Source organism: Stegostoma tigrinum, chromosome 2 (assembly GCF_030684315.1).
Source record: "Stegostoma tigrinum isolate sSteTig4 chromosome 2, sSteTig4.hap1, whole genome shotgun sequence".
Classification (NCBI taxonomy): Eukaryota; Metazoa; Chordata; class Chondrichthyes; order Orectolobiformes; family Stegostomatidae; genus Stegostoma; species Stegostoma tigrinum.
The window spans coordinates 116,017,322-116,025,686 of NC_081355.1; positions in this window are offsets into that span (position 1 = coordinate 116,017,322).

The following is an 8,365-nucleotide window of genomic DNA, read 5'->3' on the forward strand; positions in this document are numbered from 1 at the left end:
CTAGGCCCGAAATGTCAGCTTTCCTGCTCCTAAGATGTTGCTTGTCCTGTTGTGTTCATCCAGCACCTCGCTTTGTTATCTCCGTACTTAACTCCCCAGTTGCGGATGGGTCACTGTCTGAAATTTTAGCTCTGATTTCCCTCCACAGATGCTGCCGGACCTACTTGGCTTTTCCAGCAATTTCTATTTTGCTCCCCACTTAAGTTCCTCATGCCCGGTTCAGTTATAAATACGACCACTCATATTTATAGTTTAAGTAGTTAAGAGGATATGTTTAGAGGCAGGAGTTTTTAGATAGTGTATATATTTAACAATTCTAGTTGTTTGAATGCACTTTTCATTGTATTTTTACACCAGTGCTGCCCTGAGGGCTGTATGTTCAGATGCTGAGCAATGACATTAGGTGATCTAAACTAAAACAGTAAATAATATAGCACCTGTTTCATCAAAGGAGGGAGCAAGAAAGTAATAGTGGTGACATCTGTGGAAGTCTGCATTATTTTGGATAAGATGAACTATTTTAGTGTCAACAGACAACAAACTTTTTGCTGTGTCATCCTATGTATGAAGAGTGGCTGCTCAGAAAAGTTACTGAAGGACCCGCAGTACCATGGCATTAACACCCTCGGGCAAGGAAATGAGAAAAATAGAAAACCAAACTGAGAGGTGACGTGATTTTTTTCCAACTAGAGTTAAAACCTAAGTTAAAGTTAAATTGAAGCTTTGGATTTAGTAAGTATATAAAAGCAAGTGAAAGGAGTAGGAATAAAACATAAGGCCCATCAAGTTGGTTTTGCCATTTGATGCAATGATGGCTGGTTTTGGATTTCGAATGCTTCCTATGACCACTCTTTATATCTCTTGATTCTCGAAAAGATCAACAAGCTATATGTTGCTATCTTGAATTTATTCAACGGTGGAGCATCCACAACTCTGAAGTAGAGATTTCCAAAAATTCACAACCCTTTGAAAGAAGCAGTTCCTCCTCCTGTCGCTCCTACATGACTGGCCACTTAACCTGAAACTATACACCCAAGTTTAAGATTCCCCAAATAGCAGAAAATAAATTCAGCTTCTACCCTATGTAGTCCTTGCAGAACTTTATGTGTCAATGAAATTGCCTTACATTCTTCTCCAGTCCAGAGACTGCAGGCCAGTTTGCTTGATCTCATCCCTCCTAAGTAACTAGATCCACTCTTAAATATGGAAATTAAAACTGCACTCTGTCCCTGATGTGGCTTAATCAAAATCCTGTCCAACTGTCACAAGGCTTCTTTATTCATGGAGTCCAATCCCCTTGCAATAGAGGCCATAATGTCATTCCCCTTCATAGTTGCTTGTTGTACCTCCATGCCAGCTTTAGAACATAGAACAGTACAGGCCCTTCAGCCCACGATGTTGTGCCCAACTTTTACCCTAATCCTAAAGTCTATCTAACCTCCAACGCTACCTTATGCTATCTTCCATATGCCGAAGTAACAGCCACTGAAATGCCCCAATGAGGCTGACTCCACTACCCTCTTCAGCAATGCATTCCACGCCCCTACCACTCTGAGTCAAGAATCTACCTCTTCCCCAAAGCCTGACAACCATCTATAAGGCAGAAATCAGGAGTCTGATGGAATTGTTCCTGTTTGCCTGGATGAGTGCAGTCGCAATAACCCTCAAAGCATGATGCCATCCAGGACACAGCAACCCACTTCACAGGCACCACTTTCAGAACCATCCACTCCTGCCACCACTGAAGGCCAGTAGATGCAATGTGTAATATCTACAAGATTCACTGCAGAAATTTACCACAGATCCTTAGCGTCTTCAAAACCCACAACCACTTCCATTTCAAAGGCAGATCCCCACCACTTTCTCAATGGAAACTAGAGAAGGGCAATAAGTGTTCGCCCAGCCAGTGATACCTACGTTCCAGGAGTGATTAAAAAATCCAACACGGTCAGCTGATTAATATCTGTACTTTAAACATTTGTTAGCAGTCCCCATTCACATAAAAGACAGACAGACAGACAATGAAAAGGGATAAATAAAAGAAAATAACAAAATTGATCAGATTACTTAAATGTCCCTCATGATTTGTTGTTTCATAGGCATTGATGTGGACTCTTTGGCTACTTTTCTGAGATGTTGATGAGGGTTTTTTCAGTTCACCGAGACAGAGGCGGCAATAGTTCTGAGTCATTCAGAGATAGCAAGAACTGCAACTGCCGGAGTCAAGTCACAGTGTGGAGCTGGAGGAACACAGCAGGTCAGGCAGTGTCAGCGGAATGGGAAAGCTGACGTTTCAGGTGGGGACTCTTCTCAGAAGGGTCACCGGACCCAAAACATTAACTCTGTTTTCTCCTCCACAGATGCTGCCAGACCTGCTGAGCTTTTCCAGCAACTTTGTTTTTGTTCCTGATTTACAGCATCCGCAGTTCTTTTGGTCCCTCATCTGTCTACCTTGCCGCATCCTTGAAAATTTCAATAAGATTTGATTGGTATGATCTTCCTCTGACAAAGTGATGCTGACTATCCCTCTCAAAGTTGAGATTAATTCACTTCTTCAGATTCTTCTCAATAGTTTCCCCACTATTTATTAGAACATTAGAACATTACAGCAAGGTACAGGCCCTTCAGCCCTCCATGTTGTGCCGACCTGTCATACCGATCTCAAGCCCATCTAACCTACACTATTCCATGTACGTCCATATGCTTGTCCAATGACGACTTAAATGTACCTAAAGTTGGCGAATCTACTACCGTTGCAGGCAAAGCGTTCCATTCCCTTACTACTCTCTGAGTAAAGAAACTACCTCTGACATCTGCCTTATATCTTTCACCGCTCAATTTAAAGCTATGCCCCCTCGTGCTCGCCGTCATCATCCTAGGAAAAAGGCTCTCCCTATCCACCCTATCTAACCCTCTGATTATTTTATATGTTTCAATTAAGTCACCTCTCAACCTTCTTCTCTCTAATGAAAACAGCCTCAAGTCCCTCAGCCTTTCCATGTAAGACCTTCCCTCCATACCAGGCAACATCCTAGTAAATCTCCTCTGCACCCTTTCCAAAGCTTCCACATCCTTCTTATAATGCGGTGTACACAATACTCCAAGTGCGGCCGCACGAGAGTTTTGTACAGCTCCACCATAACCTCTTTGTTCCGGAACTCGATCCCACTATTAATAAAAGCTAAAACACTGTATGCCTTCTTAACAGCCCTGTCAACCTGGGTGGCAACTTTCAAGGATCTGTGTACATGGACACCGATGTGACACAGATTTATGTGAGACTCTTTGGTCTGTAATTCACTGGCTTGTCTCTACCAACTTTCATAAAACATGGAACCACATCAGCTGTCCTCCAGTCCTCTGGCATCTCACTGTTACCAGACGGAAATTAAAAATCTGGGTCAAAACCCGTTACATCTTCCTTCGTCTCCCACAGCATCCTGGCTACACCTCATCTAGACCTGGATTTGTCCAAGCCTGCTAAAACGTCCAATACCTTTATATAAATGATTTGGATGTGAATATGGGGGTATCGTTAGTCAGTCTGCAGGTGACACCAGAATTGGTGATGAAATGGAAAGCAAAGAAGGTTACCTCAGAGTATGATGGGACCTTGATCAGATGAGCCAATGGGCCAAGGTGTGGCAGTTGGAGTTTAATCTAGATAAAGGTGAGGTGCTTCAATTTTGGTAGGGCAAATCAGGGTTGGATTTATACACTTAATAGTAAGGTCCTGGGGAAGTTGCCAAACAAAGAGACCATGGAGTGCACGTTCACAGTTCCTTGCAAATGGAATAACAGGGTAGTGAAAACGATGTTTGATACGCTTGTGTTTTTTGGTCAATGCATTTAGTATAGGAGTTGGGATGTTATGTTGTGTGGTTGTACAGAACATTGATTAGGCCACTTTTGGAATCCTGAGTTCAGCTTTAGTCCATGTACGAAAGGAAGAATGTTGTGAAACTTGAAAGGGTAAAGAAAAGATTTACAACAATTTGCTAGGGTTGGAGGGCTTGAGATACAGGGAGATGCTGAATAGGTGGGGCTATTGTCCTTGGAGGGTTGAAGGTGACCTTATAGATGTTTATAAAATCATGAAGGGCATGGATAGGGTGAATAGTCAAAGTCTTTTCCCAAGGTAGGGGAGTCGAAAACCAGAGGGTGTAAGATGGGAGGAGAAAGATTTTAAATAGACAACTCCTTTCGTGCATGCGGTGATGCATATATGGAATGAGCTGCCAGAGGAAGTAATGGAGGCTGGTACTATTACAACATTTAAAAGGCATCTGGATGAGTATGTGAATAGGAAGGGCTTAGAGGGATATGGGCCAAATGCTGGCAAATGGAACTAGATTCATGTAAGACACTTGGTCAGCGCAGACGAGTTGGACCAAAGAAACTGTTTCCGTTCTGTATCACTCTATGGCCTTCATTCCCTGTGTCAAACTACCCAAGGACCTCACAGTCCAGTCATTCTTCCCTAATTCTATACTACATCCTCCTTTTTCAAAGTGAAGACAGATGTGAAGGACTCATTTTACACAGTATCATTGTCTTCTGTCTCCAAGCTCAGATTGTCTCCTTGGTCTGTAATGAGACTAGTTCTTTCCCTGGTTATTCTCTTTCCCTAAATGTAATACCTTGGAATTCTCCCTACTCTTACCCACTGGTGTTTCTTTCAAGGCCCCTCTTTGCTCTCTGATAATAAAGTGTGAGGCTGGATGAACACAGCAGGCCAAGCAGCATCTCAGGAGCACAAAAGCTGACGTTTCGGGCCTAGACCCTTCATCAGAGAGGGGGATGGGGTGAGGGTTCTGGAATAAATAGGGAGAGAGGGGGAGGCGGAGCGAAGATGGAGAGAAAAGAAGATAGGTGGAGAGAAGTAGGGAGGGGATAGGTCAGTCCAGGGAAGACGGACAGGTCAAGGAGGTGGGATGAGGTTAGTAGGTAGATGGGGGTGCGGCTTGGGGTGGGAGGAAGGGATGTGTGAGAGGAAGAACAGGTTAGGGAGGCAGAGACAGGTTGGACTGGTTTTGGGATGCAGTGGGGGGAGGGGAAGTCCTGGGCTGGTTGTGTGGTGCAGTGGGGGGAAGGGACGAACTGGGCTGGTTTAGGGATGCAGTTGGGGAAGGGGAGATTTTGAAACTGGTGAAGTCCACATTGATACCATTAGGCTGCAGGGTTCCCAGGCGGAATATGAGTTGCTGTTCCTGCAACCTTCGGGTGGCATCATTGTGGCACTGCAGGAGGCCCATGATGGACATGTCATCTAAAGAATGGGAGGGGGAGTGGAAATGGTTTGCGACTGGGAGGTGCAGTTGTTTGTTGCGAACTGAGCGGAGGTGTTCTGCAAAGCGGTCTCCAAGCCTCCGCTTGGTTTCCCCAATGTAGAGGAAGCCACACCGGGTACAGTGGATGCAGTATACCACATTGGCAGATGTGCAGGTGAACCTCTGCTTAATGTGGAATGTCATCTTGGGGCCTGGGATGGGGTGAGGGAGGAGGTGTGGGGGCAAGTGTAGCATTTCCTGCGGTTGCAGAGGAAGGTGCTGGGTGTGGTGGGGTTGGAGGGCAGTGTGGAGCGAACAAGGGAGTCACGGAGAGAGTGGGCTCTCCGGAAAGCAGACAGGGGTGGGGATGGAAAAATGTCTTGGGTGGTGGGGTCGGATTGTAGATGGCGGAAGTGTCGGAGGATGATGCGTTGTATCCGGAGGTTGGTGGGGTGGTGTGTGAGAACGAGAGGGATCCTCTTTGGGCGGTTGTGGCGGGGGCGGGGTGTGAGGGATGTGTTGTGGGAAATGCGGGAGACGCGGTCAAGGGCGTTCTTGATCACTGTGCGGGGAAAGTTGCGGTCCTTGAAGAACTTGGACATCTGGGATGTGCGGGAGTGGAATGTCTTATCGTGGGAGCAGATGCGGCGGAGGCGGAGTAATTGGGAATAGGGGATGTAATTTTTGCAGGAGGGTGGGTGGGAGGTGGTGTATTCTAGGTAGCTGTGGGAGTCGGTGTGCTTGAAATGGACATCAGTTACAAGCTGGTTGCCTGAGATGGAGACAGAGGTCCAGGAAGGTGAGGGATGTGCTGGAGATGGCCCAGGTGAACTGAAGGTTGGGGTGGAAGGTGTTGGTGAAGTGGATGAACTGTTCGAGCTCTTCTGGGGAGGAAGAGGCGGCGCCGATACAGTCATCAATGTACCGGAGGAAGAGGTGGGGTTTGGGGCCTGTGTAGGTGCGGAAGAGGGACTGTTCCACATAACCTACAAAGAGGCAGGCATAGCTGGGGCCCATGCGGGTGCCCATGGCCACCCCCTTAGTCTGTAGGAAGTGGGAGGAGTCAAAAGAGAAGTTGTTGAGGGTGAGGACGAGTTCGGCCAGGCGGATGAGGGTGTCGGTGGAGGGGGACTGGTCGGGCCTGCGGGACAGGAAGAAGCGGAGGGCCTTGAGGCCATCTGCATGCGGAATGCAGGTGTATAGGGACTGGACGTCCATGGTGATGATGAGGTGTTGGGGGCCAGGGAATTGGAAGTCCTGGAGGAGGTGGAGGGCGTGGGTGGTGTCATGGACGTAGGTGGGGAGTTCCTGGACCAAAGGGGAGAAAATGGAGTCCAGATAGGTGGAGATGAGTTCGGTGGGGCAGGAGCAGGCTGAGACGATGGGTCGACCAGGGGCAGGCAGGTTTGTGGATTTTGGGAAGGAGATAGAAACGGGCCGTGCGCGGTTGGGGAACAATGAGGTTGGAGGCTGTGGGTGGGAGGTCCCCTGAGGTGATGAGGTCATGAATGGTGTTGGAGATGATGGTTTGGTTCTCGGGTGTGGGGTCGTGATCGAGGGGGCGGTAGGAGGTGGTGTCGGAGAGTTGGCGTCTGGCCTTGGCGATGTAGAGGTCAGTGCACCATACTACCACTGCGTCACCCTTGTCTGCGGGTTTGATGGTGAGGTTGGGGTTGGAGTGGAGGGAGCGGAGGTCTGCCCGTTCTGCAGGGGAGAGGTTGGAGTGGGTGAGAGGGGTGGAGAGGTTGAGGCAGTTAATGTCTCGACGGCAGTTGGAGATGAAGAGGTCGAGGGAGGGTAGGATGCCTGGAGGTGGTGTCCAGGAGGAGGACTTGTGTTGGAAGCGGGTGAAGGGGTCAGTGGAGGGAGGGTTAGGCTCCCGGTTGAAGAAGTCGGCGTGGAGGCGAAGACGGCGGAAAAACTGCTCTATGTCCAATCGTGACTGGTATTCGTTGATGTGTGCCTGCAAGCAACTGTCTTTGCTCTCTGACTTGGTTTCTTAAGTTCCCTGTACCCCTGCACTTTGCATACTCCAGTATGGCCTCCATTGATTCACTGCCTTTTTAAAAACCTTCTCCAGTCCTGAATACTCCCAGACATCTAGGGTTTTCTGTTTTGTTGCCCCTACATTTCACCTAAAGTGAACATGTTAGGCCTGTGCTCTTGCCGATTCCATTTTGAATGTACCCTACTTCTTAGATTTACTCAGAAGCAGCTATTCCCAGCCTTTGACCAGATCCTGCCTTATTTTAATAAAATCTGTACTCCTCCAATCACAAACCCTTCTTTATAGATCATCTTTTCATATTCCTTAATAAACCTAAAAATGTACAGTGTTGTGGTCATGATTATGAAAATGCTGTCTCACTGCTATCTTGAATACCCATCAGACTTTGCTTCCCAGAATTGAATTCAGTACTGTATTGTTAGCAAGTTTTGAGAAGATTTGTAGCTCAGGTTGAGGTTCTGGATGTGAGTTTGCTCGCTGAGCTGGAAGGTTAGTTTTCAGACGTTTCGTCACCATTCTAGGTAACATCATCAGTGAGCCTCCGACGAAGCGCTGGTGTTATATCCCGCTTTCTATTTACCTAACCAGATAAATAGAAAGCGGGATATAACACCAGTGTTATAGGTGCAAACCCACATCCAGTACTGCATTGTCCCTAATTGGACCTTGTACATGGTGAAATAAAAAACTCTGCTGAATATAGTTGAAGAAATCCATCCAAATCCAACCTCCACCGCGCCGCCGCCTCCACCCCCGCCCACTGCAATCCTTTACACTATGACTATCTCAATCAATACTGGGCAAGTTGAAATACCCGAATATAATTAATCTGTTGTGATTACCTACCTCAGTGGATTGGCTATATGCAACTGTTTGTTTGCTCACCGAGCCGGTTGTTCAATGGTGTGCAGACGGTTTGTTATCATTCGAGGCAATATCATCAGTGCGCCCTCTAATCGAAGTGTTGGTGTCCTGTTTTGTTCCGCTGGTGTGGTGAGTCTTGTCACTTTTCGCTCTGTTTTTCTTAGCAGTGGTCTGTGTATGGAGTCTTTTTCTATGTCTGTTAATGAAGTCCCGTGTTGAAAAT